A 14279-nucleotide genomic window follows, 5' to 3' on the forward strand; every position below is an offset into this window, starting at 1 on the left:
CGCCAGCAACGAGGAAAACAATAAGTATCAAAGTGTGGTATTGCGATCAGCAAAAAAAAAACAAAACAAAACAACATCGGAACAGAGAAGCGGTGTGTGGAAAAACGAAAACAACAGAATAAAATACGTGACCGGACTATGAATTTTAATAATTTTTCTCGCCACCCACCAGGAGGAAATGGTGGAAACTTGAACAACTACGATGGAATCGAGGATTTTTTGCTCGAGTTCGTCGGTTGATATGTCTAGGGAGCAATGGGGCTACGTGGGAAAAACAATATTCATATGTTGCACTAGAAACTTGATTTTTATTATCATTGGATTGTATTTCGACTGATCTCAATACTGTCACATATTATGCAATCTACTGTATGCTGAATTGCGATCTATACTACCTTACCCCAGTATTCCAACAACACCAGTGTCAGCGACGGACAACCGGAGGGGAAATTCTTCACTCATTTTCACAGCAAAACCAAGAATTTTTTTTTTCTAGTTATAGGTTTCCTTGAGCAGTGAGATAGCTAGCAAACTGCTCTGTTGTGGTCGTGAAATAATACCAAAGACGACGTTTTAAAGAGAATGCGTGGTTTGGTGTAGCTCATTTGAAACGGTCCACTAGAAAACGTTACGGATGGATAGCCAACAATTGAACTTTAAAGAAAATAAAAATAAAAAAGGTAAACTTAACGTCTATACCTTTAAAAATCAGAATTAAAAAAAAAATCTTCTAGCAAACACTGCCTGGCATGTTTTGATCGGTTGCTGAAATCTTAAATTAAAACTGATCTTTACTAAACTCAATAAACTTACTGTATTTTGTTTATTTATTTTTTGTCAACCTATCATGATTTACAAATAAGGTAGATTTTCCAGAAGTACTTTTAAAACTTTTTTAGATATTCCATCAGTATTTTTTTCACAGTTACTGTTACTAATCTCAGTTGTCCAAATGATTTATAACTCCGCTTAAAATGCACTCTTCAGTTCCAGAAGATTTCCTGTATTGATTATGCAACTTGTTAGAGAATTTCTCTAAATATGCCATTTGGATTTTCTCCAGAGTTTTTTTTTTTTAATTTCAAGAGTTTCTTCGGATCTTAAGAAATAGCTTTGGAGTTTTCCAAGAACTTTAAAAATTGTCATGATTCCTGAAAATAATTATTTTTGAGGCTTGCTAGGTATTTCCTCAGAGTTTACTTTCGAAACTTCCTAATGGAGGATTCTGAAAGATTTACCAAGATTCGTAGGATATCTGTTGGGTATTGAAGTAAAAATGTTTGAAAAATAAAATACGGGTCATTCCATATGAAGTGACCGAGAAAATGTGAAAACTTGCAACCGACCATCACGGATTTGAACCAAATTTGGCTGAAACATTTGTTTAGATGGAAAAAGAAAAAATCCAAATTTTGGTGCCGATCGGATCACCCCTCGGCCCGTGGCAGCACCCCTCGTTTTGGCCGATATGAAAATTATCCTCTTTTTCTTTTATTTTTATCATTGAAACGATTGCACATACACATTTTCGACCTTCGGCTTTTTTAAAGGAAATTGTTCAGGGAATCCAGAAAAAATATTATTTTTTTTTAAAACAGTGTTGCCAGATATCATATTTTTCAATTTTAAAACTAAAAATCGATTTTTCTCAAAATACGTATATTTTGATTTTAAAAATTTTGATTCCATCGTGTTTATCAGACGTTTTTCGATCGAAAAAGCTTAACTCCCCAAGGTAATTTGCGTCGTTCCTGAGATATAGCATTTTTAAGAAAAAATATTCATTTTTTTTTATATAAAGTATCATGTAAAATCAGGTGCAGTTTATAAATTTCGCAAAAAAAAAAAACATTGTTCGATGCCATATAAAGACGTTTTGTGTTGATTTGAACAATATCAAGTATAATAAGGATGAAAAAAATGTGACAGTGTTGCCAGTTCATCAATTATGAGTCTATCGTAATGGACTAGCATAACCAGTTGAACTAAAAAAATGTATCTATTGAAATCATCAATATACACGAATTCTTCTCATAATTCCTTCAAAGAATTACTCCAGTATTCAAAATACTTGTTGTAAACTTAGAGGATTTTTGGATGATTTCTTTGAGTTCAAATGGGTTTATTGTAGGGAGATAATATCGTTTCAGGGAGATTAATTTATATAGCTCCTCTAGATTTCTTCCATGTCTCTGGACAACGGGAAGAATTCCTGGAGGAATTTATTGAGCAATTTCTGGATGAATATTTGAGGCTTTCTGGAGGAATTCTTGGAGAAATGTCTGGGTAAACTCCTCAAAGAATTTCTGAAGTAGTCTTGGAGGAATTTGTGGAGGAATTTCTGAAGAAGTTCATTGATGTATCCCTGGAGGAATTCCTGGAAGAATTCCTGGAGAAATTTTCTGAGGATTTCCTGGAAAAGTTCCGGGAGAAGCTCTTTCAGGATTTTCTGAATGAATCCCTAAGGAAGTTCCTGGAGCAATTCCTGCAGGAATTCCAGGAGGCAATTCTTGAGGAATTCCTGAAGGAATTTCTCCTGGAATCCTTCCAGAAAATCCTTCAGGAACTCATCCAGGAATTTCTCTAGGAATACTTCCAGTAATTTCTCCAAAACCTCCCTCAGGAATTTATCAAGGAATGCCTTCATAAACTCCTCCAAAAGTTCCTTCGGAAATTCCTGCAGAAATACCACCATGAACTCCTTCAGGGATTCCTCCAGAAAATTTTCTTTGGGACCCTCCATAAACCGCTCCAAAAATTCCTTCAGAGGCTTTCTGAAGGAATTCTGGTAAAAAATTTAAGAGGATTGTTTTGGAGGAATACCTGGTTGTATTTCTGCAGGAATTTCTGAAGCAACTCTTGGAGTAGTTTATGGAGGAATTCCTTGATAAATTCCTGAAGAAGGTTTTGGAGGAACAACTGGAGGTATTCCAGGGAGAATTCCTCGAGCAATTCTTGGAGGAATTCTTGAAGGAATTCCTGGAAGGGTTACAGGAGAAATTCCTTGATAAATTCCTCCACAATTACCTCCAGGAATTCCTCCAGGGATTCATCCAGAAAATTTTCTAGAAATTTCAGCCAGAATTCCTCCAAGATTTCCACCTTTCTACGGATTCCTGCAGAAAATCCTGAAGAAGCTTCTCCCGGAACTCTTCCAGGAATTCCTCGAGAAATTCCTCCAGGGATTCCTCCAGGAATTTCGAAAGTAATTCCTCCAAGGATTCATCCATGAAATTCTTCAGAAATTCTTTCACAAATTCCTTCAGGAATTCCTTTAAAAATTACTCGAGGAGTTTCCCCAAGAACTTCTCCAAGAAGCCTCAAATATTTATCCAGAAAATCCTCAATAAATTCCTCAAGAAGTTCCTCCCGCAGTTCCTCCCGTAATTCCTCCATGAATTGCTACTGGGATTCCTCCAGGAATTTCTCCAGGGATTCTTCCAGGTATTTCTCAAGAAAATCCTCTGGGAATTTCTGCCAGAATTCCTCCCAGATTTCCTCTAGGGAATTCCTCAAGAAAACCCTGAAGACTTTTCTCCAGAATTTCATTAAAAAATTCCTTCAGGAATTCCTCGAGAAATTCCGACAAGGTTTCCTCAATGGATTCCTCCAGGATTTTTCCAGGAATTTTTCGAGGAATTTCTTGTTTAATACCTCTTAGGATTCACCTATGAATGTCTTCAGAAATTACTCAAAACATCCTTTAGATTTTCCTCTAGGTAATCCTTCAAAATTCTTCGAGAAGTTCCTCCAGACATTTCTCCAGAAATTCATCAAAAAACAAGAATTTCCTCCAGAGATTCCTCCATATATTCCGGCCCATATAGCCGAGGCGGTAAACGCACGGGTATTCAGCATGACCATGCTGAGGGTGACGGGTTCGATTCCCGGTCGGTCCAGGATCTTTTCGTAAAGGAAATTTCCTTGACTTCCTTGGGCATAGAGTATCTTCGTGCCTGCCACACGGTATACACATGCAAAATGGTCATTGGCAGAGGAAGCTCTCAGTTAAAAACTGTGGAAGTGCTCATAAAACACTAAGCTGAGAAGCAGGCTTTGTCCCAGTGAGGACGTTACGCCAAGAAAAGGAGAGAGAGAGAGAGAGAGGAGATTCCTCCATAAATTCCTCCAAATGTTACGTCAGGAATTCCTCCAGAAATACCAGGGATTGCTCCAGGAATTCCTTCAAAGATTCCACCGGAAAATCCCCTAGGAATTTCTGTCTGAATGCCTCCAAAATATACTCTAGGGATTCCTCCAAAAATCCTAGAGGAATTTCTCTAGGAGCTCTTCCAGGAATTCCTTAATGGATTCCTCTTGGAATATCTCCAGCAATTTCTTCAGGAATTCCTTCGTTGATTCATCCATGATTCGTCAGGCATGAATTAAAATCGTTGTCGTTCCAAGAAGTTTGGTGACTGCAGCCGAGAAATCCAACATCTGGTGCATCCAAAAAGTCAAACACTCAAACCTCCAATTCCTCAAAAAAAAAATCTTCAGAAATTCTTCCAGGAATTCCTTCAGAAATTCCCCAAGGAGTTCCTCAAGGAAACTTTCTCCATAAATTCCTCCTAAAAATTCTTCCGGAATTCCTCTAGAAATACTTCCGGGAATTCCTCCAGATAATTCTCCACAAAATCCTAAAGGAATTTCTGCCGAAATTTCTCCAAGATTTCGTCTACGGATTACTCCAAAAAATAAAAAAAAAAACTCTCGGAAGTCTTCCAGGAAATCCTTTTGGAATTTGTCGAGAAATTCCTCTAGGCATTCCTCCAGGAATTTCTCCAGGAATTTCTCCATGGATTCATTCATGAACATCTTCAGAAATTCCTCATCAATTCCCCCAGAAATTCATTCAGATGGGGTTCTTTCATAATCGAAAAATGGCCATGTCTATCGGAGATTCCAACAAGGTTTCTAGAATCTGCCGCGAGGTCATCGGGTGACCAGAGTCGATCAAAAACATTTTTCTTTGTTTTACTGGATTACGAGCGGCATTCTGCGAAATTTGAAGTGTCGCATGATGGGACTTATTTGGAATCGCAAAATGGCCATTTCTACCGAAGATTCCAAGGCCTCCAGAACCTGTTCCGGGTGACCAAAATCAATCAAAATTGTTTTTCTTTGTTTTACTGGATAACGCACGACATTCTGCGGAATTTGAGGTGTCGCATGATGGGATTCTTTTAGAATCGAAAAATTGCCTTTTTCTTCCGGAGATTCCAAGGTCCCCAGAGCCTGCTCCGTGGCCACCGGATGACTGGTTGACCTAATCAGGTTCGAAATTACATGTATAGAATAATCTGTCACTAACAACGACAATAACATGCTGTTTTCCAGTCAAATAGATAGATAGATAGATAGATAGATAGAAAGACTAGACTAGACTAGACTAGACTAGACTAGACTAGACTAGACTAGACTAGACTAGACTAGACTAGACTAGACTAGACTAGACTAGACTAGACTAGACTAGACTAGACTAGACTAGACTAGACTAGACTAGACTAGACTAGACTAGACTAGACTAGACTAGACTAGACTAGACTAGACTAGACTAGACTAGACTAGACTAGACTAGACTAGACTAGACTAGACTAGACTAGACTAGACTAGACTAGACTAGACTAGACTAGACTAGACTAGACTAGACTAGACTAGACTAGACTAGACTAGACTAGACTAGACTAGACTAGACTAGACTAGACTAGACTAGACTAGACTAGACTAGACTAGACTAGACTAGACTAGACTAGACTAGACTAGACTAGACTAGACTAGACTAGACTAGACTAGACTAGACTAGACTAGACTAGACTAGACTAGACTAGACTAGACTAGACTAGACTAGACTAGACTAGACTAGACTAGACTAGACTAGACTAGACTAGACTAGACTAGACTAGACTAGACTAGACTAGACTAGACTAGACTAGACTAGACTAGACTAGACTAGACTAGACTAGACTAGACTAGACTAGACTAGACTAGACTAGACTAGACTAGACTAGACTAGACTAGACTAGACTAGACTAGACTAGACTAGACTAGACTAGACTAGACTAGACTAGACTAGACTAGACTAGACTAGACTAGACTAGACTAGACTAGACTAGACTAGACTAGACTAGACTAGACTAGACTAGACTAGACTAGACTAGACTAGACTAGACTAGACTAGACTAGACTAGACTAGACTAGACTAGACTAGACTAGACTAGACTAGACTAGACTAGACTAGACTAGACTAGACTAGACTAGACTAGACTAGACTAGACTAGACTAGACTAGACTAGACTAGACTAGACTAGACTAGACTAGACTAGACTAGACTAGACTAGACTAGACTAGACTAGACTAGACTAGACTAGACTAGACTAGACTAGACTAGACTAGACTAGACTAGACTAGACTAGACTAGACTAGACTAGACTAGACTAGACTAGACTAGACTAGACTAGACTAGACTAGACTAGACTAGACTAGACTAGACTAGACTAGACTAGACTAGACTAGACTAGACTAGACTAGACTAGACTAGACTAGACTAGACTAGACTAGACTAGACTAGACTAGACTAGACTAGACTAGACTAGACTAGACTAGACTAGACTAGACTAGACTAGACTAGACTAGACTAGACTAGACTAGACTAGACTAGACTAGACTAGACTAGACTAGACTAGACTAGACTAGACTAGACTAGACTAGACTAGACTAGACTAGACTAGACTAGACTAGACTAGACTAGACTAGACTAGACTAGACTAGACTAGACTAGACTAGACTAGACTAGACTAGACTAGACTAGACTAGACTAGACTAGACTAGACTAGACTAGACTAGACTAGACTAGACTAGACTAGACTAGACTAGACTAGACTAGACTAGACTAGACTAGACTAGACTAGACTAGACTAGACTAGACTAGACTAGACTAGACTAGACTAGACTAGACTAGACTAGACTAGACTAGACTAGACTAGACTAGACTAGACTAGACTAGATCTTTAGTATGTCACCTTTGAAATTCCCTCACAAATCCATAAGTTGTCGCAACGTGTCTCCTCATATCATTATCAAATAATTCCGATCATCAGATTTCCAGCAAACTATTTCCACTGGAAAAGAAAATTCCAACTTGGCCACATCACATGCAAGAAAAATCTCTCGACTCTCGCCATGACTGGGACTGGAGTGCCGTGGTGGTGGCATTTCCAACCCGGCCCAGAATGGCATCCATGTCGTCGTCGTCGTCCGGGTGCCAAGGCACGATCCAGCTCAAACGAGCTGGAACGGACAGTTGCGCTAGAAGCCCAGTGCTCCATTCCAAGCGGTTCCCGTCCATCCAACCGGTTGCACCGCCGGCCGGCACTCGGCGGAGCACCTAAACCGACACGGATTTTGTGTCTGCTTTTTTATGGATTCGATAAAGAGAAGACATTTTTCCTGATTGCATTCTCGATTGCAATTGTTTTTGGTACCCCGCACCATTGGAACAACCCGACACACGGGCGGGTCCGGCAAGCTAGCACTATTGCTCCTCGCAATCAGGAAGAGAATCGCTCGCTTGTTGTTCGGAACGTGGTCCTCTCGAGTGATGCTGGTGCTGCTGCTCCTCCAATCACACAACCAATTGGGACCGATTGGAAAGGAGAAAAAACTTGCGATCCTTGTGTTCCCGAGTGGAGGGAGATAACTGTGGAGTATCAAACTCAGATCGGGTGCTTCCTTCCTTCCTCACTTTCTTCTTCTTTATGGCACTACGTCCCCACTGGGCCTTGGCCTGCCTCGCTTTAACTTTGTGTTCCTTGAGCACTTCTACAGTTATTAATTGAAGGGCTTACTTTGCCTGCCATTGCATGAATTTGTACATTGTGTGGCAAGTACAATGATACACTATGCCCAGGGAGTCAAGAAAATTTTCCCGGCCGGAACGGGAATCGAACCCGCCGTCTCTGGATTGGCGATCCATAACCTTAACCACTAGGCTAACTGGAGACCTCCTTCCTCACCTAACTTTCAAAAATCAATGAATCCCTAAAGATATTATTTTGATTTTATGGTGGTTCTAAGAACTTCTTAGAAACCATGTGCCCTGAAAATGTTGCAACGCATTTCCATTCTAATTGCAGAACAAATACTCAAAAAAAATATTGATTATTTATTTAGATTTCCTGAATCACACAAACCTTTCAGAAATACGTGTAGCAGTCTTGTCTAACAATTTTGTCAAAAAGTCCACATAAATACCAATAATTCTGTAAAATTAAGTCGATGCTTATGTTTAATAGTCAGCATTCTTTATTATCCTAGACAAAACTTGAACTGTAAGCTCGAATGTCAGGGAGTTTCTATGATTCAGTTCACATTCTCGACTTGTAATTCAATACTTTTGATGTTTTCCAATCATTGAAAAATCGCCCCCTTTTATAGTATTTTCGCCCCCCAAATTTGATTTCTCAAATTTTCCCCCCCCTGGGCCTGATTTTCGCCCCCAAGGGGGCGATTTCGCCCACTTTGGGAATCACTGGTCTAAAGTCTAATGGGCAAAAACCTATCCTTCAAAGTGGTCCAGATTGCGAGATACGTGGAAGCTTTTAATCTTATGTGCAACCATGCCGTATCCTTCTAAGTGGTCTAAAACGCGACATTCATGACGTTGAGACTAAACTGGAAGCTTCTAGCAGTACAAGGGCCAGGTAGTGAGTTGATTCTCGAACTAAATTGCATTCTATTTGAAAGTCTCAGTCTACTGAGTAACGTTCCGCAAGACAGTATCCTTCTAGGTGGTCCAGATACACGAGATATACGACGTTCAGACTGAACTGGAAGCTCCTAAGAACACTAGCGCCACGCAGTGAGTGATTCTCGAACTAAATTATTTTCCATGCGAAAGCTCTTAGGCGTCTAAGCAACTTTGTCGAAGACAGAATCGTTATAAGTGGTCTAGAACGCGAGATATACGACGTTTAGACGGAACTGGAAGCTACTAAGAACACTAGCGCCACGCAGTGAGTGATTCTCGAACTAAATTGTTTCCTATGTGAAAGCTCTTAGTCTTCTGAGCAACTTTGCCGAAAACAGTATTCTTCTAAGTGGTCCAGAACGCGAGATATTCCACAACTACTGGCAAAATGTAGTGCTATCTCACATGTCCGACATTGTGCCCTGTGTAGCAGATTCCCGGTGGCCAATGTTCCCAGAACCACTATTTCAACATATCAACACATTCTTGATGGAATTATCTATCAAATAAGACTTTGGTCATTTGAATTGGTGAAAAAATCATCATTCTATAAGGGTTTGATTTTCTGGGTCATAATGACCCAATGCATTATTCGTAACTTTTTTTGTAGCGCCATTTTGGTTTCACCTTAAGAATTTTTTTTTTCGAAAGACTCGTTTCTGCAAAATATTAAAAGTCAAGAAGTTTCATTACGATAAGTTAACTAACAAAAGAGATATTAATGCTTAAAATCGCGTTTTGGGTCATAATGACCCTAATGCACGACGAAGGTTAAGGATAGTAATAAAGCGATACACTGTTGAAAAGTTTAAGTTACTTTGATCTGTTCGGGATAGCTGTACCTGATGCATTTAGTGATGTGAAGTATTTTTCCCTGCTTGTCGACTCGTCGCAATCGTACCGACGTGGCCATAAGATAGGGTAATGTATGTGAGAGCGGTAACTGCTCTAAGGTACTGAATGCCTTTTGCCGGTCGAAGTGCTTTGCTCTTGCCAGACACTGGCAGAATCCAGCCGAGTGTCCCTTTTGGAAGGAAAAGAGCAGCAAGCAGTTCGAAAACAAGAAAATAATGCAACAGCTCACTCTCTCTAAATCCATAATTGAATGAAAATATTTTCACTATGTGATTTCGTACGAAACCCTAAACGAATGAAAGAACGAACCAATGCAATCGGACGAATAAATGGAATCGTGATAAGAAATCAATATGTGTTGAGAACGTTGAGGGCGAAGGAACACGGATAAGGATTTTCAATTTTGGTCGGTCTGCTTGTTGGAGATTTGGATTTTGTCACTTGATGAAATACCTCAACAATACTGTTGAGAGCACAAAACAGATGCCTTAATGTTCCACGCGCATTCTGAAGCGAGTTTGCTTCTCCTCCTCCAATGAAACAAACATGATAAAACCGTTCAGCACCAAAATGTGTAAAACTTACTAATAAGTGTACAATTTCTAGATCAAACATATGTATAATGCGTGAAAGTGTAAATGTGTAATTCTCTAAATTCGCTCTCAATGGGGGTCGTCGAAAGATTTGTTTCTTTGGGACTTTTATAAAATTTTCTAAATTTTCTAAATTTTCTAAATTTTCTAAATTTTCTAAATTGTCTAAATTTTCTAAATTTTCTAAATTTTCTAAATTTTCTAAATTTTCTAAATTTTCTAAATTTTCTAAATTTTCTAAACTTTCTAAATTTTCTAAATTTTCTAAATTTTCTAAATTTTCTAAATTTTCTAAATTTTCTAAATTTTCTAAATTTTCTAAATTTTCTAAATTTTCTAAATTTTCTAAATTTTCTAAATTTTCTAAATTTTCTAAATTTTCTAAATTTTCTAAATTTTCTAAATTTTCTAAATTTTCTAAATTTTCTAAATTTTCTAAATTTTCTAAATTTTCTAAATTTTCTAAATTTTCTAAATTTTCTAAATTTTCTAAATTTTCTAAATTTTCTAAATTTTCTAAATTTTCTAAATTTTCTAAATTTTCTAAATTTTCTAAATTTTCTAAATTTTCTAAATTTTCTAAATTTTCTAAATTTTCTAAATTTTCTAAATTTTCTAAATTTTCTAAATTTTCTAAATTTTCTAAATTTTCTAAATTTTCTAAATTTTCTAAATTTTCTAAATTTTCTAAATTTTCTAAATTTTCTAAATTTTCTGAATTTTCTAAATTTTCTAAAATTTTACATTTTTTTATTTTTTTTTTAGTTTTCTATGTATTCTAAATTTTATAAAATTAGGGTCACTTGCTTCACCTGTTAGTTTTAATATCTGCCAAAGCTGGTAGTCCATTTAAAGTGGATTCAATGGAACAAATCGTGATCTATCATGTATCGCGTAAGAACATGATTGATCTGAAGCAAGTTCGTAATTTTCAGCACTCGTAACAAGTGAACTGGAAGGTGCATTCCAATGAACACTGATATAGAAGTTAAAGGCAATGCTGTTAATTTTCCATAAAACTAGTAATTGGAGAGCATGCATCTCCTTGAAGGCAAAAACACATTTATGTGAACAACATCGAAATGTTAACACAATTTCCCCATTTGAAAAAAGAGGCCAAATAAATTGCACATCAAGTTTACTCCAAAATTAAGTTACATACAATTATGGAACAACGGCAAGAAACACGTAACGTCCTCGCTGTCTTACCTACCCGACCCCACAACTGTGTCTGCCAACACAAGTTAATGAGAACATTGTCGCTAGTTGTCAGGATGTAGTCGAGTCGAGTGCCGGACCCGTAGTGTAGTACTTACTTGCTTCTCGCCGGCAAAATACAAAAACGAGAAGATAACAAACCTGGTAAAATTATGTCAAACATGTGAACTCTTACAACAGTTGCCGGGAAGAGCACCGCCTTGGCACCACTCATGCAGGTGTACCCACCCATCCAAGGGGGAATATTTTGTTGGTTCGTAGAATTTTCCTCGAACTGCGAGACTGTGAAGCGCACAGCCAACCAGTGTTCAGCATTGTCCTTGCGAAGGTAACTGTGACTGTGACGGCGGCAACAACGGGGCTCGGGCGCACGGCTCTTGGAATAAAGTTCTTGTTACGAAATTTAATTTATCTCCGAGAAGCTGCTCGATGAGGAAACTTTATCAAATGTGATGACAAAAGACGATGGGACCAATTTGTCCCCGGTTTAAAGATGTGTGCCACATGGTTTTAAACCCTGGCTCACCACGTGTTCGTACCGGCCTAAAATCCGACAACGCTGGGAAAAACTTTGCCCGATTATCAATTCAAGCCAGTAGTCCGGGAGCGAGTGTGCTCTCTAATCTGTTTATGGACAAGTGTCGTGCTCTGCGTTGGAAAAGTTCAACAACAACGGTTTCATTTTATCCCTTCATTAAACATTCAAACGCAAAAATAGGCAGGATCAGAGAGGTAGGGTCATGTCAATGCTTTGATTCCGGGAAGGAAAGGTCTCGCAATGGTCGGTTAAAGTGGCTAAATTGCCGGATTTTGGACGGCTAAATATGTTGTTGTCCGATTTGAGCTGTGAATTTTAAGTCTTGTTCGAAGTAAGAAATTTACTCCTCCCACTTCTGTTTCGGACCAACCCAGAACTGCTTCCAGGCAAATGACGCAAACAAAGTCGAAAACAGTTCGGGATGTTGTTTTTTACACGGAGTAGGACGTGACCATCCCCAGTTGTTATGGGACAGAAAACAAGGGCTGCAGGCAGAAATTAAGTTTAAATTGCAATGCTGAATCAACAGGGAAAAGTATAATGTTTCAGCTTTTCGTTTTGCTTGAAACACAGTGTTTACATCACGTAGCCGAATAATGTGCGACTTATAAATTATACCCTGGAAAAGCGCTCTGTTTTTTGTGGCAGAAGCAAAGCTGAAGGAGCTTTAACAGAAAGAGAAATAAGTCATCGGGAAGACAAATGCGCATATCTTTAGAGAGAAGAACGCATGAAGAATAATCCCAAAAATACCAAACATCTTGGAATTTCCAAGGCACCGTTAAGGCTGGATAATGCGTATACAGACTCCATTGAGGTCATAATCCTCAAAATATGTTAATGACCAATTAGCCTTGTAGGGGTTTTGAGAACCGTTATAAACCCTAATATATTTTATTTTGGTTTTATGATGGTTCTGAGAAGCTCTTCTCGTCTATTTTTCTGAAAAATATTACTTGGGAGGCCACTTCCCAGCAACTACGATCCCTACCTCCTCGTGGCACTGAGCGGGCTGCGAGCACGGTTTGGTCGTCAGCAGACGATAAGGGTCTGTGGTTTGTACTGCAAACCTGAGCGTCTGTTATTCATGAGCGACTATTCTACATTTTCCACTCTCATGTTCGGAGCGGCTGATCAACGTCCGAGTACTAGTGAGGGGTTCCAAGCTTAATTGTACATCATGGTCCTCCGGAAAGTTAAGTCGTTAGTGTCAGGCCCTGCGAACTAGCCGTCAAACCAACAAACAGCGAAATGTAAACAAGGCAAGAATACTAACCAGATCCAACCCCAACGACCTTGGCGATGGAACAATACTGGTGAGTGAAATTTCAGTACGTGGAACTGCAAGATCTTTCAATTTCATCAGGAGCAAGACCAGTAGAAAGACCGTGGATTCAAATGTTCTGCACCATGTTTTGAATAAGATCCATGGTGCAGACGTTTAAAAGTATCTACTAGAGTTGCGGTAAAACACGCATGCTTGGAACAGCTCTAACACTCGAACTTCCATTTAGGTAACGTTACCTTAATGGTGTATGATTATGTTCAGAGCAGATGGAGTACTAAAATTAGGGATAAAATTGGTTAACGTATTTACGAGGGATGATGAGGTTGATTGAACAATTTGTTATTCTATAATACAAAAGTTGTGGCTATATCCAACATTCCTGCCACCTGGTAGATGATTGGCAGAGTAGTTCACGATGCCGTTGACTGTGTATCACTACGCTGGTAAGAAAATTCATGACATCAGGACAGATCCTCGGATGCAGGTGTTTCTGGGGTAATTTACACGTCTGAACCACGGTTGTCGGCGGTCTCTCTCCTGTTTGGGTCGAAAACCGCTTGCATATTGCTTCCGACGACCAGGCTTGTCCGCACTGAGAGCATGAAAATTCTGCTCTTTGGATTTACACCATCAAGCACATCATAAATTAGAAATCTTTTCATCTTATCAGATAGAAGGATGTTAAAATATTGTAAATGTCATTTCGAACTGTCAAAAAACCGCACCGCAGCGCCGCACGGGCCGTTCAAAGTGAAATTCACTAGAGTGTTTTCACCCGGGTGAAAATCTCTTTGCGCGCTCCGTGTGGCTCTGTGGTGCGGTTTTTTGACAGTTCGAAATGACATTTACAATATTTTAACATCCTTCTATCTGATAACATGAAAAGATTTCTAATTTATGATGTGCTTGATGGTGTAAGTCCAAAGAGCAGAATTTTCATACGCTCAGTGCGGACAAGCCTGCCGACGACGAAATGCCCTGGCAAGAGGACATCTAGATCGCCGAGGTCCTCTGATATTGGCATAAGGGGCCAAGAAT

At 39.0% G+C, this 14279-nt stretch overlaps 1 protein-coding gene across 2 annotated transcripts in view; it reads right to left on the reverse strand.

The window, feature by feature from the left end:
• Positions 1-14279, reverse strand: part of LOC109621350 (lachesin) — a 693807-nt gene that overhangs the window by 190602 nt on the left and 488926 nt on the right. The window lies entirely within an intron of this gene.

Source organism: Aedes albopictus, chromosome 2, assembly GCF_035046485.1.
Source record: "Aedes albopictus strain Foshan chromosome 2, AalbF5, whole genome shotgun sequence".
Taxonomy (NCBI): Eukaryota; Metazoa; Arthropoda; class Insecta; order Diptera; family Culicidae; genus Aedes; species Aedes albopictus.